Source organism: Martes martes, assembly GCF_963455335.1.
Source record: "Martes martes genome assembly, chromosome: 1".
Classification (NCBI taxonomy): domain Eukaryota; kingdom Metazoa; phylum Chordata; class Mammalia; order Carnivora; family Mustelidae; genus Martes; species Martes martes.
In genome coordinates, this window is record NC_137888.1 from 190930786 (window position 1) to 190949641 (window position 18856).

The following is an 18856-nucleotide window of genomic DNA, read 5'->3' on the forward strand; positions in this document are numbered from 1 at the left end:
ACACTTCACATAGTACATGCACACGTGCTGCCCACTGAACAGCTGCCCAAGGAGAGGCTTCAAGACGCTCCGTGGGGTGCCTGGGTGGCTCAGTGGGTTAAAGCCTCTGCCTCTGGGACCCATGATCCCAGGGTCCTGGGATCAAGCCCCACATCGGGCTCGCTGCTCAGCGGGGAACCTGCTTCTTCCTCTCTCTGCCTGCCTCTCTGTCCACTTGTGATCTCTGTCTGTCAAACAAATAAAATCTTTAAAAAAAAAAAAAAGTTAAAAAAAAAAAAAGACGCTCCGTGACCTGCGGGGGGTTGGGGGGTGTTGGAGGGGGACGCCCCTGCGCACTGCACCAGTGGGTGGGGGAGCCCTAGGGGAGGGTGTGGAAGAAAAGGAGGCCCAGGAGAACCTTACCATTATGGGAGCCAACCTGGAGGCTCGGGGGCAATGCTTCTGCATTCTAACTAGATAAGAAAGCCATATGGGATGGAGGCAGGACCTTCAGAAGTGGAGCTCTGAGCCTCCGCCTTGCTCAACACAGGTCTTCCCACCTGGTCAAGTATGCCCGTTGTTAAAACTGCAGCTGGGCAGAAGTGCCCTGCCTAACAGTGTAACTGGGACCTCCAGCAGGCCAGACAAACCCAACAGCAAACCCCAGCCCTGAGGTCAGAACTCTCACCTCTAGAGTCCCTCTTTTCCCAGAAGGTTTTACGGGAAATTTCAAGTAAAATTAAATGGCTTTATTTACCCCGTTCAGCACTTGATTTAAGTCGGGTCCCCTTCTGGTCTGACAGCCTAGCCACGCACAATAAATTAGCCTTTAAAAATAAGAAAATTTAAAAGCTTGCTCTATTTCTTCCAAACAAGGTAAAAACAGGGTCTTTTTGAGTCTAAATCCAGACAACTTGACCCCTTCATCCAAAGCCACCCCCATACCCCATCCCCAAGTGGAGAGACCAGATGGTATCAAGTATGCATTTTCTACAACTACTCTGAGCAGCATAAGGAATACTTAACCACATCAGCCTCCCTTCCTCCCCAGTGTAAGAGGCCCACTCAGAGCCACAAAGCAGTCCTGACACCCCCTTTTATAGCTCCTGGAGTGTGCACCGAGAACAAGCCAACTTTTCCAGGGCACTGGGCCAACAGTATAATCGCACACCACATTAGAAGCTTCTGGTTGTTCATCAGAACCCAGAAACTTGGCTGGGGGCTGCACGCGCCGGGAGGCTCCATCAGGCTTCCTGTTGTAACAAATTCCTCCACACCCCACCTGTGAAAATCCATTTCCATTTATTACCAAAACTGGAGCCCTGTGTTTTCGAGCTTTTTTTCCTGAGGCCTGGAAGCTGGCTTTTCCAGCTGATGATGTCACTGACAGGATTCTGACAATGGCTCCCGAGAGCGAGCGCCTAACCCTCGCGCTAATACCTAGCAAGAGCACATTCCTCCCCGGTGAGGTCATGGTTAGCTAATTACTAATCTGGCCCCTACCCTCAGGCCCAAAGCCACAGCACCAAGAGATGCCACTACGGTTCTCTCCTAGGGTGCTCCTGACACTGCAAATACCACCCCCCAGTGAACATGAAACCCCTGAGCAGGCAAGGGATATCTCCAGCGCCCAGATTTTGCAAATAAAATACAGGATATCGAGTTAAATATGAATTTAGAGAAACAGTAAATAATGTCATGTAAGTATAATTTAAGTGTTTAAGTATAGCCCATTCGATGCTTAGTGTAAGTATATCCCATTTGATGACATAACAACAGAGAACTGCCTGCCCCATTTGGAACATACTTCTACTAAAAGTTATTCATTGTTTCTCTGAAATTCAAATTGAACTGCTTTCTCTGGCAACCTGGGAGGACCACAGGTGACTGACTCTCAACCCTTTCACTTTGTGGGACTGTTGAACTACATGTAGAAAAAATTAACCACAAGAAATGAGGAGGAAGGGAAGAGGGAACAAAAATCCAGAAGGTTTCTATACTCACACTGTTTCAACAAGTGTCCTTCCCCTACCTTAAAGATGTCAATGCTAGAAATGAGACAATGCATTCTGAACGTGGTTTATGCCTCAGGGCAATGCACTGTCAGAAAAAGAAAGTCCTCGTCCTACTTGAGAAGATGGGTGATCAGCTTCTACCCCTGGGTTCCACCAGGCAAGACCCCATACCCTGGCATTGGAGGAGCAGTGCCTGGGGACAGAGGAGAAACTCAGGTGATTTTTGTGGAATGAATCTCCCTGGTTAGGACTTTATTTCTAGAATAATAATGGTGAATGGTAATCCATTCACTACCACCCCATCCGATTAAGTAGATCAAGCACCAAAAAGAATAAACATGTATAACTTAGTGATCTCATTTCTTAAAGGAATGCAATAAACCAAAACTTTACACACACAATCTCTGATAATACAGGCTCAGACTTATTTGTTGAATAAACGGTGACAGACAAAATCGGGAACATGGGTGTTTGGAAATAATTAACCAGTAAATGTATCATTATAGATTTTAAACTAAAATAGATTTAACCCTTTTAAGGACTTGAAATTCCTTCAATCAACATGCATCATGCATTCACTCAGTGTGTACCAAGACCTATGTTAAGCATTTCAGACAATCATCTCCTTTCATCCTTTCAACAAACCTATGAGGCCAACACCCATTATTATCCCCATTTCACAGACAGGGAAATTAGGGCTCAGACACTTGCCCAAGGCCACAGTGTTGGTAGAAGGTGGGGCCAGGACTTAGAACCAGGTCTTTCTGACTCTTCATTGGCTTTGAACACTCTCCAATCCTAGTCTTTTTACCTCCAGGTCAGCACAGTGAGGGATCTGGACTGATTTGTAAAACTCCCAAGCACCCCAACACTCATTGGTAAAGAACCCTCATTTGGAAATCTCTCCTCTGCAGTTTCTTAGGGGCTGAGGGCTGGGTTGGGAGAACATACCCTAGAGCACCAAGCCCACATGTGCCAGTGGCCCCCACTCAAATACTCCTGTCTAGGCCACCCAACTCTGTTTCAATCAAGAAGAATAACTTGTAACATGTAAGAACTGCCTGCCCAGTTTAGAAGAGTCATTTTCTGAAATCTGTGAGATATTTAAGAATCACATTTGTGGTCCTAGCAAGCAACTTCAGGAGGTACTCAAAAATTTAATGGACTTTTTTAAAGACACCACCCCACCCCTGGCTGTGTGATGTAAATACTTCTCGTGGGAATCATACAAAACAGGACTGTAAAGCTTCCAAATTTGGGAAATGCAAAAGCCAATGTTTACAATACAAATGGGAGTCAACCAGCCACTAGCTACATTTAAAAAACAAAAATTACTCTCACACACACACAATCAATTGCTAATAACATTAAGAGACATACATTGCCAGTAAGAGATAATAACTCAAGATGCTTCTCCCAAAAAAAGATGATTAATGGGTGAAAATTGTTGCAGTCCAGGATATTTATGCAATCTCAATGGTTAATAATTTTAAAAGATTTTATTTATTTGACAGTGAGAGAAAGAGCAGGAAGACGAGCAGGGGGAGTGGGAGAGGGAGAAGCAGGCTTCCCGCTGAGCAGGGAGCCGGATGCGGGGCTTGATCCCAGGCCCCTAAGGTAACCACTTAGCTTAAGGACTCAGGCACCCCTCAATGGTTACTTTAAATTACAACAGGAGAACAGTGCCTTGGCTGACTCACTTGGAGCATGGGGCTCTCAATCTCAGGGCTGTTAAGTTTGAGTTCCACATTGAGTATAGAGATTACTTAAAAATAAAATATTTTTTTAAAAAGATTTTATTTATTTATTTGACAGAAAGAGAGAAGGAACACAGAGGGTGTGGCAAAGAGAGGGAGAGGGAGAAGCAGGCTTCCCTGCTGAGCAAGAAGCCCAATGCAGAGCTCAGAGCTCCTTCCTAGGACCTGGGATCATGACCTGGGCTGAAGGCAGCTGCTTAACCAACTGAGCCACCCAGGTGCCCCCAAAATAAAATCTTTAAAAAAAAATTACAATAGGAGAAAGGTAGCATTTCAGTGGAGTGCTGGCAAACACTCTTTGAATCAAGAGATGGCACTCAGCTTCACTAATAACAGGACAAATCGACATGATGTACCTCCTGACACATTCATGACTTCTTTCCAAGGGCACTTGCCAAAAATGTTGGACTTGAGTTAATCACAAGGAAACAAACAAATCTAGAATATGGATATTCTACAGCCTTGCTACCCAAGTGTGGTCTGCAGGTAAGAAGCACGCACTGACATCACCTGGAAGCCTGCTAGAAATGCAGACTCAGGGGCACCTGGGTGGCTCAGTGGGTTAAAGCCTTTGCCTTCGGCTCAGGTCATGATCTCAGAGTCTCGGGGATCGAGCCCGCATCCCACACTCTGCTCAGTGGAGAGCTTGCTTCCCTCGCCTCCCCCCCCCCGCCCCGCCTCTCTACCTACTTGTGATCTCCGTCTGTCAAATAAATAAAATCTTTAAAAAAAAGAAAGAAAGAAAGAAAGAAAGAAAGAAAGAAAGAAAGAAAGAAAGAAAGAAAAAGAAATGCAGACTCAGGCCCCAGCAGTGGCTTCCAGAATCAGAATGTGCATTTTATAAAGACCCTTCCCACCACCCTGTGTGTCCCCACCATTCCTTACCCTGTAACTCTTGTGTACATAAATAACATCTCACAAGGCATATGGCCTAGCTTCTTAAAAAATGGCAATGTCAGGGGCACCTGGGTGGCTCAATCGTTAGGCATCTGCCTTCTGCTCAGGTCATGATCCCAGGGTCCTGGGATTGAGATCCACATTCTGTTCCCTGCTCAGCAAGAAGCCTGCTTCTCCTCCCACTCCCCCTGCTGTATTGTATTCCCTCTCTCGCTGTCTCTCTCCTTGTGTCAAATAAATAAATAAAATATTTTTAAAAAAATGGCAATGTCAGAAAAGACACAAACCAAAAAATGTTAAAGATAGGGGGGTGTGGGGCGCCTGGGTGGCTCAGTGGGTTAAAGCCTCTGCCTTCAGCTCAGGTCATGATCCCAGGTCCTGGGATCGAGCCCCACATCAGGCTCTTTGCTGACCGAGGACCCTGCTTCCCCCCCTCTCTCTGCCTGCCTCTCTGCCTACTTGTGATCTCTGTCTGTCAAACAAATAAATAAAATCTTAAAAAAAAAAAAAAGATAGGGGGGCGTTCTAGATGAAAGGTTAGGATGAGGTACCTCTGAAACAAATTTCAATTGAGTAATCTTTGTTTCCTGGATTAAAAAAAAAAAAAAAGACCATAAAGGACACTTGGTTGGGAGCATTTGGGGAAATTTTCTGCAAGGTATTATTCTATCAGTGCTAACCTCTTTGAGTATGCAGTGACACTGTGGTTAGGAAAATGTCCTTTTTCTTGGAGACACCTGCTTAAGTATTGGGGGTCGGGGGTGGGGGAGAGTGGTGACTGGTCATGACCTGTGCTACAGACTTTCAAATGATTCAGTAAGGGATACGTGTATGATGTGTATCCTTAGAGAGTTACAAAGTAAACAAATGTGGCCAGGCTTTAACAACTGGAGACTCTAAGGGAAGGTTATATGGGAGTTTGCTACACTGTTCTTTCCTACTGGAGGACTAAAAGCTGCCAATGAATTTGGGAAAGGAAAGGAAAATTACATTGTTGCAAAATTTAAATTTCTCAAAATATTTAAATTTCTTAAAATAAGTCAAACCCTTGGAAAATAAATGTTAAGGCAGAAGTTCATTACAACCCTGCCTCTTGAGAATCTGTATTAATTAGCATGTGTTAATACTCTTGGCAACACAAGAAAGAACATACATTCTTCCACAAACCAGCTCTTCCCCCAGGTGTCAAAACATCTAAGTATCGTAGTAACTACTTAGGTTCAGGGAGGCTGAGAAAGTCTCCCATTTCAACTCCAAATGAAGAGACTGACTCCCCAGGAGAAAGCTTACCAGGTAAAGGAAAATTTTACAGCTTTATTTTCAAATTCAAGCCCTGTATAGGCTTGATTCTCACATTTGGCCGTAAAAAGGAATGAAGGATGGATACAACATGTCTGGACCTTGGAAACATTTTACTAAGTCAAAGAAGCCAGTCACCAAAGACCACATGTTCTGTGGTTCCACTATACGAATGTCCGGCATCAGCAAATCCACAGAGAAATAAACCAGTGGGGGGACAGGATAAAATAATCTAAAATTATACAGTGGTGATGGCTATATAACTCTGAATATACTAAAAACTGTACAGTACAAAGGGGTGAATTTTATGGAGTGTGAATTATATCTCAGTAGAGTTCGGGGTTTTTTTGCTTTTTTTTTTTTTTTTTTTAATTCTTTGTATTCCTCCAGGCTACAAGCTCTGTCTTAATCTTCCTAGCAGAAGGCAGTTAAAGTACTAAGACAAGGCAATCTATGACCTGGGACCCAGGAGGCCTGGGTTCTAGTTCAGCCACCACAACTCCCTCTGTGACCCTGAGCACATCCTGTCTCTCTCTGAGCGTTTCACTTCCACACTGCAAATTCAGAGCTGGACCTGAAAGCATTTCAAGATTCTCCAAGACATTCGGAGAGCCGATTACAAGTCCTCTGCTGCTATTTTAAACAGTTACTGAACTTCCGGGGACTTAATAATGAAACTTCATTCAGTCCATCCAAGATGTGAACTGCGCTATTTTCTTGAGATGATCCTGAGGTTCAGTACCATGGCAACCATACGCACCCTTAGCATTTCGACTCTGTTCAGAAGACATCAACGTGGGGGAGAGAAGGCGTTTTCCAACACTGCAACAAGGATTTTAATACAAGTGTTTCCTCGACACACTTTCAGGACTGCATTTAAGCGAAACTCCAGCCCCAAGTGGTAATGCCAAAGGAAAGGCCAGCCAATGACCCATGAATCTGCTAATTAGGATTTCTCACATCTAGTAAAGGTCAGGATGGCAAAGGGACTCAGCCCACCACCAGGGCTCATCCCTACACACTCACTTCTCATCTTCTGGGCAACCCCAGCCAGACACTGCAGCCACAACGGACAAATCCCTCTATGGAGCCAAAGGCAACATGCTGGAAGTAATCAGTGTTGATTAGCGTTTGGGGAAATCCTTGGCCTAAACGCACTCTTTGATTCAGATTTTCCAGTCAAAGCCATCCCGAGTCATGCTGACTGGGGCCTGGAAGGAGGAAATTCCCATTCATGCCTCTCAGACAGTGCCGTCTCCTCTGCAGGAAGCAAGGGCTCAAGCTGGAGCAGAGAGCTGAGCTCAGAGAGGTCGCAAAGTGCTGATCCTGGGCACCGCTTTCCAGGCCGAAAGCAGGCTCCCTGGAAGGTGTCCCTGTAGCTGGGCTGAAACTTCATCCAACATTTTCCTAGCTTGGGACAGAGGCCCTTCATGTTCTTTATTATCAACATCTTGACTTAGAGAAGGCTGTCAACCAGATAAGGAGAAGCACCTATCTATCTCTTCTGGACCATCAGGACCCCACATGGCATCTTCTCCAAGAAGAGGCTCCATCCACCCAAAAGTGTCTTAAAGGGCCCAGTCTCAGAGCTAGGCAGATGATTCATGGGGTCTAAGCAGCAAATCTTGGGTCTCGTATGGGAGCTCCAGGAAATAGGGCTATGCTCACCAACTTCATTCTCTCTGGTACCTGGCCAGACTTAGGTCTGGGAGGCCTAAAGGCCCAGAGATGCAGCAGCCATCCAGCCATCATGGGGACCCCCAGCAGATACAGTGAGAGATGAGGAGAGGGATCAAATTCTGATGACCTGTTTGAGCCTCGACACCCAACCATGCCTGAGGGTTGTTCTACTGTAGAACTTCTCACTGGGCCAAGTGGCTCCTTCTGTTGCCTTTAGGTAGTTTCAAATGGTTTTCCACCACCTGCCACTCAATCAATCAATCCTGATAGACCCTCCCTAACAAAAACCAATCTTCCGCACTTAAGCTAGTTCAAGTGAGTTTCTCTCACTTGCTCTTGGAAGAATGATGCATAACAAATCACCAAAAGGACTTATCCAATCTCCAGGGCCAGAGTTTAAGGGCTATTTTCTCAAATTACCCAATGCTGCAGGGAAAAATCCATGAAATCTCCCAATTCCTTTCTGTTCCATCAGAAGAACTGATGAGAAGCCTACTGACCTTGGTCAACAGCACAACGTGGGCCAACGGTGGGCCTCCTGGGATTAACTTCCTCCCAGCACCAGGCTAACCACCATAAGTGTTCCCAGCATCACAGCACCGGCAGGGTGAGAATCTGAGATCTCCCTCACGCCAGGAGACAGAAGGGAGGATAAACCTACAGACCCTAGTGCTCCTAAAAGGTGAATAAACAACAATTCATGAGCTCCTCCCATCAACAGCGGGCTTGCAAGTCTGAGGCTGACCCAGCGTGGATGAGGAGCCCCCGGCAAGTGGGAAAACCAGACCGTTGTGAACAGGGGACTATTTAGGAGTCTACAAGGCTTGTTCAAACCAGGCTGCAGAAAACCCACATAAACCAAACACCAGCGGCTTTGCTGAGAATGCAACACAGGCCAGCACCTGAGCCAATCAGCCCCCGACCCGCCCCCGACCCCCCCCCCCCAAGAGCAAGGGGAAGGATGGGCTCAGCTGGGAAACTGAAGAGATGAAACGGTTTGCCAAACTGGCCACAAAAGAATCTCAAGAATGCAAAATCCCCAACCTCTAACGGGGCTCCCTAAAAAGAAAGCCATGAGGGCACTCAGGGCAACCCAGGTGGGGGAGCCCCCTCCTGGGGCCGCCTGACAGTGTAGTCGTGTGGCTGGGACCACCCACAGGCTCCGGTCAGGACGGGCGGTAAAGGCCTCCGGAGGGAAGGTGGCAGAGGCAAGCCAAGCAAGGATCATCGGGGGAGGTTTGAAAAGCACAGCCGGTGACCCCGCACAATCCAGATGCTCTACAGCCTCAGCGAGCTGACACAAGGGTCTGCGGATCCCACGGCCAAGGCCGTTTGGCTCAAGGTACAGATTTAAGGCAGGTATGTTTTCCAGACAACTGCTTGAGATACCAGAGCAATGGGGGTGGGTATGTTACACATTATTTGGAAACTAAGTTAGGAATGAAAAGGCTGCCTTAGAGCTCACAAGCTTGCCCCACAGGTGGTATGAGTTGGGGGGCGGGGAGGGCTGCTCAGGAAAAGCAAGGAGCCCACCCAGCCGTGCCGCTACCCCACTGAGGCGAGCTGGCAGCCTAGCCTGACGACTTATCCTCTGGCTCAGAGACTCATCCGCTGCCTGACAGGGAGACACACACCTGACCATCCATCTCTGGAGACCCCTGTCCACATGTCTTTTTATTTTAACAATAATAACCTGGATGGCCTTTCTCCTGAAGATAAAGTATCCAAGCTCATTCCACTTATAAATAAAATGGTACTGAATCAAGTTAAATTTTTCTGTCCAGAAAGACACCACACAGAGCTCTGGTTTCCAGAGTCACCTGGACCTGCTGCTGGTCCAGGCACAGCTGTTGCTTACCAGTGAGGTGACTTTAAATGGAGCCTCAGGGGCGCCTGGGTGGCTCAGTTGGTTTTGCGACTGCTTTCTGCTCAGGTCATGATCCCAGAGTTCCGGGACCAAGTCCCGCATCGGGCTCCCAGCTGCACAGCTGCTCCCTCTGAACTTCTCCCCTCTCATGCTCTCTCTCACTGCTCAAATAAATAAAATCTTTTAAAAAATAATAAAAAATTAAAGGGAGCCTCAGTTTCCTCATCTGTAAAATGGGGATGAGCAGCATTCCTCAGATCTAGTGTGAAGATGAACTGAGATGTGGCAAAAAATAAGTAAACAAGCCACCTGGGACATCGAGGAGGTCCTTGATCATTATGGTTAGCACTCAGCATCTTAATTAAGTTTCTGTAATGATCAAACTTTTTTTTGACAAGCATATATCTATTCTGTGATCTAAAAAAACAATAAAAATGTACAGGAAAAAAAGGAGACAAAAAGAGCAGGGACATTTAACCTCCACATAAGAACAGAACAGAGGGGGAATATGTTTTAGAGAAACCACGTCCTCAGCTCTAACCCCCACCCCATCCAGGCTTGCAAGCACAGGCCAGGAAACTGCCTAGTCCCCTAAGGAGAAGGCCGATGGCTCCCTAAGAGTGGACTGCCAGTGGCCATCAGGTTGCTGGCCAGAGGCCAGCTCCACGGGGTAGCCTGGAACTGTTTACTCACACTCGCCCTGCGGTTTCAGGGCCGGTCCTGTTTGCTTTTGCTCCCTGGGTCAGGGTGTACTATTATTCAACAAACACGAATCCTGCGGGAGAGCTGCAGAGGTCTGATGCTGCAGCCAGGGTAGGGGAGTTGCTGGAGCAGCACCCCGAGGACCTGGCTTGCTTCTGCACGGCTCTTCACAGTGTGGGGTGTCACCTGCCTGCAGGGAGTGTGTCCCAGGCTTCAACCACTGCCAGTGACTCCTGAAGCTCCCCGCCCGTCACTAAAACATGGCACCACTCTGGGCAGAAAGGAAAACCAGCAATCAGATGATTGGCATGCTCCCAAGAGCAAACCAGAGCACTCTGAATCCTTTCAGAGGAAAAAGGCCTTGAGAAATTCCTCTTTCCAGAGCCCAAGAAGGTTAGTTCTGCTCAGTCTAGTCACTGTGCTTCTTGTTTGTCACTCAGCAACCTGAACTACAGCACAGCAAAGGTCCAGGAGATGCAAAAATGAGGCACAGAGAGGTAACCTCGGCTCACCCCAGACTCCCTTCCAGGTGAGTTGTTAACCTCAGAGCATCAGTGTTCCCACCTGTGGAAGGGGGTGCCTGCATCCCCAGGTCTTCCCTAGATATTCCCAAAGAAAAGACTCCCAAGACATCATTTTCCCTAAGATTTGCTCAAGGGTGGAATTACTTTTCTACAAGATTTTTTCGCCTATCAAAATACTAATCCAGGGGCGCCTGGGTGGCTCAGTGGGTTAAAGCCTCTGCCTTTGGCTCAGGTCATGATCCCAGACTCCTGGGACGGAGCCCCACATCCAGCTCTCTGCTCAGCGGGGAGCCTGCTTCTTCCTCTCTCTCTCTCTCTGCCTGCCTCTCTGCCTACTTGTGATTTCTGTCTGTCAAATAAATAAATAAAATCTAAAAAAAAAAAAAAAAAAACCTAATCCAGCAAAGCAAGGAGTCTGTCCTACCAGTCAGAGGCAGTGAACAAACAGAAGCCACATGTATGTGATTTTTCACTCAGTGGTTCTGATGATTGTTACACAATTCTTACTTTTTTTAAAAAAATATTTCATTTATTTATTTGACAGAGATCACAAGTAGGCAGAGAGGCAGGCGGAGGGGGGCGGGGGGGAAGCAGGTTCCCCTCTGAGCAGAGAGCCCAATACGGGGCTCGATCTCAGGACCCTGAGATAACCTGAGCCAAAGCAGGGGCCTAACCCATTGAGCCACCCAGGCGCCCCTACACAATTCTTACTTTTGACAGTACACAAAGGTGCTAATGTGGGAGGCTGGGATTCCAGTATCCAACCCTACAGAGGCCTGTCTCTTCCAGGCGCTGGGCCCCTGCTTCGAGTCAGCATAGCCTTTCCCCAGATGGGGCCGGACAAAGCAGATGAGTTAGGTGGTAACTGCTAGGGCCGCGTAATTCACACTGAATCACTTTCTGATTCTAAGCAGACCTCCAGGTCGGAGACTTCAACAAGCTTTTCCAGAATTTAGTAACACTTGTTTTCATTGATTTTACTTTTATAGTTACCTCTCCTTTATGGCCAGTGATAGTGGTTTTACTATTGACGATTATGTTCTATATAGTTTCCTTTTGAGATAAAGGAATATAAAAATGCATAAAGAAAAAATATTCAGAAAGTAAGTCTGGCAGAGATCATGACGGTTAAAAGGAAGGAAGGAAGCAATAAGAAAAAAGAAAACAGAAGAGAAGAGAAGGGAAGGGAAGGGAAGGAAAGAAAAAGGAGGGAGAAATCATGATGGTAATGCAAGAAAGCCAAAGAGCTTGGAGGCTGGTCTGATAGAGGACTATGGTCATAAATAGGATTGTGGCCATTTTATAAGGATTATAATTTTATGTGTACACTCCTGTGGAAACACAAGAGAAGAAATGACTAATTCCATATGGGGGATTTGAAGAGGATTCTTTTTTTTTTTTTTTTTAAAGCTTGATTTATTTATTTTAGAGAGAGAGAAAGAGTGTGAAGGGCAGGGCAGCAGGAGGGGGAGAGAGAAAATCCTCAAGTGTTCTCCCCACTGGGCAAGGGGCCTGATGAAAGGTTTGATCCCACAACTGCGCGATCATGACCTGAGCAGAAATCAAGAGCCAGCTGCTCAGTCAACGAGCCACCTGGGTACTTCTACGCAGGAGATGCATGTGAATTGGTTCCTGAAGTACATGAAAAAAATGAGTGGTTAGGCGGAGGGCAAGAGCAAGGGCCAAGGTATGGGGGTGTGAAGGAGAGGAGCCCCATCAGCAGCGGGGGGGCGGGGGCAGACGTGATGTAAAAACTCTTTGAGGGGCAGGATTCAAACCATCATATGTAAAGGGGAGTTCAAGTTCATGTAGACTCAGCAAGACAATAAATGGGTTTCATCTCAAGGACCAAAAGGCAGCCTAGGGCACCACATTGAAAAGGATTCCAGGGCACCTGGGTGGCTCAGTTGGTTGAGCAACTGCCTTCAGCTCAGGTCATCATCCCGGAGGCCTGGGATCGAGTCCCACATCGGGCTCCCTGCTTGGCGGGGAGTCTGCTTCTCCCTCTGACCTTCTCCCCTCTCATGTTCTCTCTCACTGTCTCTCTCTCAAATAAATAAATAAAATCTTTTTAAAAAATTTAAAAAAAAAAGAAAAAAAAGAAAAAAAGAAAAGAAAAGGATTCCAATGCCCAGTCTGGGCTCAAGGGAAAAAAACACCAAGACCCCTTAGCGATGTCTGCCACGGAGAGAGACAAATTCAGACAAGCTGACAGGTATCAGTTATTTATAAACCCTGATTCTCGATCAACACTCACAGTTCCAGACCAGAACAGTGAGGCCCAAAGGAAGAGCTCATGAAGAGCACAAATGAAAACCCGGTCTGCAGTCTCCGCGGTTCTTCCCATTCTCAGCTCCAGGATCCCCTTTCACCTGAGTCAGAGCATTTAAGGCCATGGATTCATTACAAAGAAAAGCAAATTTGCTCTAAGCCTTGAGTCAATTCCTCAAGAGGCTTACATTTATGGGCCCAAAACAATTAAGCTTTGTGAAGTAAGGGCCCTGGTGAGATCACCGATCACCAGCGGGAAAGCATGGTCTCATCTCAAAGTGCATCCTTATAGAAAGTCAATCCCAGTAAAAAGCTTTCCTATGTTGCCGCCCCAGGCCCAGTTATGTTGTGCTGGGCCAGACTTCACGCGTGGTTGGCTCATCTGTCCAGTAAATAGGGGGCGTCTCCTCTAGTGGGGGCTGTGAGGAGGGGCCACTCTGACTGTCCAATGAGGAATTCTTGAAGCTTCTACCTTCCTCCTAGCAGAACCTTCCGATCTGGAATAACACTCAAAATGACTGAGGCTGCTGGTTTGTCTGAAGTCCAAGCCCCATAACCACGATCTTTTTTTAGTTTTTAATTGGGGAGAGTCACTGTGGCTGAGCTACATTTTCCTCTCCTTCAACATGGACCCTGGAAGGCCATCAAACCCCCTATTCTGCACACATTCATTCTTTCTTTCAACTCTTCCTCCTAGAAAGGGGACTGGGTGCCTCTCCCTGTCTCTAAGCTGCCATTCTGCATCCTCTCTGGATGGGGATCCAAGCCTGCAAGACTGAGGGAACAAGGGAAGTTACCTGGTATTTTACCATGGAAATTACACCACTTCAATTTGACATCAGATTTTATTTTATATCCAAGTTTAACTAACAGCTTTTAATTATATAGACAGCTTTTAAGAACCCTCAAGCATGCTACAATTTACGGGTTGATTTTATTTTGTTTTTTTTTCTGTTTGATCTGCCGGTGACGGAAGAGGTAATCCCACTTCAAGGTGGGGAAGGAGGTGATAACCTAAGTCACAGGCTATGTAATACTATAACCAGTGGCACCAGACTTTCATAAAACGAAAGGGGTTTCTCAAGACCCAACAGCAACCTAGGATAGCAGTGGTTGGGTGTGAGAAGCCTCCCCGAGATCCACTCTTCCAGCCTCTTCAGTGTTCTGGGCTGCAGAGCGGAGAGGGGAGGTAGGACAGGTGATCTAGGTGAGCCACTCTCAACAGCCAAACACCCTGAGCAGTGACCGGTGGAGGAGAGGACAGATACCCCAGGCTGATCTGACCTCTGAGAACCCCAGGGTCTGCCTTCTTCCTCAGACAGGGGCAATGTGGGCATGGCTGCACCGCCTGGAACTACGCCATACTGTTGGTGAGCAGAGACAACAGAAAACAGAATCGTAGAGAAACAGATCCAGGGCTCTGACCACCTCGAAACCTCTAGGTCAAAAGGCACCTGCAGCCTGCCTGAGGCCTGGACTTCGCAGCTGCAGGAGCCAGTGAACTTCCTGTCTGGAGAAGCCAGGATTAGTGGGGTCTCCTATGACGTGGAGCCATATGCAGCCGAACTGATCCGTTTCCTCTCAGAGTCTGTCTCTTCTGCTTCCTGGCCATGCAGCCAATCACTAAAGCTCTCAGTGCCTCAGTCTCCCCACCTGCAACACCTACGTAACACCTACTTCCCAGGACCACTAAATTAAGTGAGATACTTGACATCAGGCACCAACGGCGTGGTCCCGGCACACGGCAGATGGCAGCCCACACCCCAATCCCTGAACGACGGCCCGTGAGAGACACTGTTTCCAAGAAGCACCCTGCACTCGACCGGTCACACAGGGTGTTAGCACTGCAGAGCTTCCTCCTAGAAGCAAACCAGTGAGTCACAGCAGCTGATGACGGTGGGAACGAACACTGGCGGTAGAGGACAGAGAAATACAAACTGGCCAGAGCCACAGCTGCTTTCACCAACCCGCTTGGAGAATCCCGTCTTTAAGAAAACACCACCTCTTACAGCTAGGATGTGTGAGAACTGTAATTCAAATACACTGTTGGTCAAAATGGAAAAGTTTGGCAGTTTCTGAAAAAGTTAAATACAGGGGCGCCTGGCTGGCTCAGTCGACTAAGCGTCTGACTCTTGATTTTGGCTCAGGTCATGATCTCAGGGTGGTGAGATCGAGCCCTGTGTTGGGCTCTGTGTTCAGCAGGGAGTCTGCTTCCCTCCCTCTCTCCCTCTGCCCCTCCCCCTGCGCGCTCTCTTTCAAATAAACAAATTTTTTTAAATTAAATATACACCTACTATATGATCCTACCATTCACTCCGGAAAAAAAAAGAAAAATATATGTCTACACAGAGACTTGTACAATGTTCATAATAGCTTTATCTGGAAACAACCCAAATGTCATCGACAGAAGAATGTGTAAACAAATTATGGTATATCCATACTATGAAATATTGCTCAGTAATCAGAAGGAGCAAACTGCAGATACATGCAAAAACAAGAATGACAGGCAAAGCATGAAAGGAGACAGGCAAGAAAGAGTACATGCTGTAGAATTCCATTTACATGAAGTTCTACCGCATGCGAACTGAACTACAGCAGCAGAAAGGGAATCAGTGATTACTCGGGGACTAGAGCGGCAGGAAGGATGGGAGAGAGGAATCGCAGAGAGGCTCAAGGAAACTTTTGGGTCTGAACAGGTATGTTTGCTCTCTTGGTTATGATAACTATTTCCCAATGTGTGTTTGTAAGTGGGATGTATGTGTGTATATCTCAAAACTTAGCAAACTGTACACTTTTTAAAAATTATTCCAAGGGCACCTGGGTAGCTCAGCTGTTAAGCATCTGCCTTTGGCTCAGGTCATGTTCCCAGGGACCTGAGATCGAGTCCCGCATCTGGCTCCCTGCTTAGCAGGAAGCCTGCTTCTCCCTCTCCCATTCCCCCTGCTTGTGTTCCCTCTCTTCCTGTCTCTCTCTGTCAAATAAATAAAATCTTAAATAAATGAATGAGGGGCGCCTGGGTGGCTCAGTGGGTTAAACCTCTGCCTTCAGCTCAGGTCATGATCTCAGGGTCCTGGGATCAAGCCCTGCTCTCTGCTCAGCGGGGAGTCTGCTTCCCCCTCCCCCTCTGCCTGCCTCTCTGCCTACTTGTGATCGATCTCTGTCAAATAAAAAATAATAATAATAAAATAAAATCTTTTTAAAAAAATGAATGAATGAATGAATGAATGAATGAATGTCATTCCGAGACAGACTCAGTAAGACTCCTCCTTCAGAGCAAAACTGGGAAAACACAGCACATGACTGAAGTTTAGAACTTGAGATTTTACTTAGCTGAGCCAATGAGTACCTCCCATCTTTTCTGAAACACTTGTATATATTGTGAGAGGATCATCAGAGGAAATCTAGCTAACATCTGTTGCCATACATGGTGTCAAATTTTTTTCTTGTGGTAACTTTTAATATCTACTCACTAAGCAACTTTCAAATAGGCAATACAGCAGCATTAACCATAGTCACGATGCTGTCCATTATACCCCAGGACTATTGATTAAATATCTGGAATTTTGTTTTAGGTATAAAACCTTTTGATCCTCTTCACCCATTTCACCCACCGCCCAGCCCCAGCATTCTGCACCAATCTATTATCTTCTACATATAAGTGAGTTCAGACAGTATTTGTCTGATTTATTTCATGTAGCACAATGCTCCCAAAGTCCATCTGTGCTCTCACAAATCACAAGATTTCCTTCTTGTTGATGAATTATGCACAAATAGACACACACACACAGACATACACACACAACATTATTTTTATCCATTCATCCATCAATAGACACTTAGGTTGTTTCTGTATCTTGGCTGTTTGTTGGAGGTGCATGTATCTTTTTTGAGTTAGTGCTTTCTTTTGCTTTGGATAAATACCCAGAAGTGAAATTGCAGCATCGTATAGCACGTTCTATTTTTAACTTTTTTAGGAACCTCCATACTGTTTTCCACAGTGGCTGCACCATTTACAGTCCTACCAACAGCTCACGAGGGCTGCCTCTTCTCCATGTCCTTGCCAACATTCATTATTTCTTATCTTTTTGATACTAGCCATTGTAATGGATATAGGGTGATATCACCTTGACTTTTGATTTGCATTTCCTTGATGATGAGTGATGTTTGAGCCTGTTTTCCCAGATTTGGCCATTTGCAGAAAAAATGTCTTAAAATCCTCTGCCCATTTTTTTCTTCCTCTGCCCATTTTTTAAGCAGATTGTTTGGACTTTTGCTACTGAGTTGCAGGAGTTATTTATATATTTTGAATATTAACCTCTTATCAGATACATGATTTGCAAGTATCTTTTCCCATTCAGTGGATGATTTTTTCATTTTGTTGATGGTTTTCTTTGCTGTGCAGAAGCTTTTTAGTTTAATGAAGTCCTACTTATTTTTGTTTCTTTTGCCTTCTAACACTATACTTTTATTTTTTTTTATTTTTTAAAGATTTTATTTATTTATTTGACAGACAGAGATCACAAGTAGGCAGAGAAGCAGGCAGAGAGAGAGGAGGAAGCAGGCTCCTTGATGAGCACAGCACCTGATGCGGGGCTTGATCCCAAGAGCCCGGGATCATGACGTGAGCCGAAGGCAGTCTTTAACCCACTGAGCCACCCAGGCACCCCAACAGTACACTTTTAAATGTGTCCTTTGTTGTATGTCAATTATAACCCAACAGAGCAATTTTTTAAAAAATTAAGTGCTTCTGAGCTCCTATGTTCAGGAGCCTGGGAAACCGAGACATGAACCACCATACCACAAAACAGACAGACTTGATTCTGGCCATAATCCGAAGGTGTTCTTAAAATGTAATTCCGTGAGAGACTATGGACTCTGAAAAGCAACCTGAGGGTTTGGAAGGGGCGGGTGGAAGGAGGTTGGGGGAGCCAGGTGGTGGGTATTAAGGAGGGCACGTACTGCATGGAGCACTGGGTGTGGTGCAAAAACAATGAATACTGTTACGCTGAAAAGAAATTTTTAAAAAAATGCAATTCCCCGTTAACACTCATTCCACTGCGAACCATCACTTTCAGGGACTTTCACCCACTTTTAAGGACAATGCAAATATTTCATCAGTCCCCTGAGGTATCTCCTTGAGAAATATCTCCTTCCCTCAGACAAAAAGCCATTGACTGGAAGTACCCAGAGGCAAATGCCTGAAGCTCTCTCCCTCGGTCTTTGAGAAACCCAAGCCTGCCATGCTCACAAGCAACAGGACGGCCTTACATTCTAACGTTATTAGCTCAGGAGTTTCAACACACACTTGGGGTGTGGGAGGGAGAAACCCTCTAAGAGTGAATGTCTTTTGTCTTAATATCATCCTGACAGGGGCGCTTGAGTGGCTCAGTCCTTAAGCGTCTGAGCCTTTGGCTCAGGTCATGATCCCAGGATCCTAGGACTGAGCCCCACATCAGGCTCCCTTCTAGGCGAGGAGCCTGCTTCTCCCTCTCCCTCTGCTGCTCCCCCTGCTTGTGCTCTCAGTCTCTCTCTGTCAAATGAATGAATAAAATTTTTTTTTAAGATTTTATTTATTTATCTGAGAGAGAGAGAGACAGCGAGAAAGGGAACACAAGCAGGGAAAGTGTGAAAGGGAGAAGCAGGCTTCCCGATAAGCAGGGAGCCCAATGTGGACCTTGATCCCAGGACCCCGGGATCATGACCTGAGCAGAAGGCAAACACTTAATGACCGAGCCACCCAGTGGCCCCTGATAATATCTTAAAAAAAAAAAAAAAATCATCCTGACATCTTGAGGATGGTCTGTTTCCTTTCTTACAAGTTGGGGGCAAGCTTGTCTTTCAAACAAACAAACAAAATAATAAAAG

The 18856-nt window shown here is 46.1% G+C and overlaps 1 protein-coding gene across 2 annotated transcripts in view; it reads right to left on the reverse strand.

Annotated features, from left to right (window-relative positions):
- Positions 1 to 18856, reverse strand: part of FLNB (filamin B) — a 144556-nt gene that overhangs the window by 107948 nt on the left and 17752 nt on the right. The window lies entirely within an intron of this gene.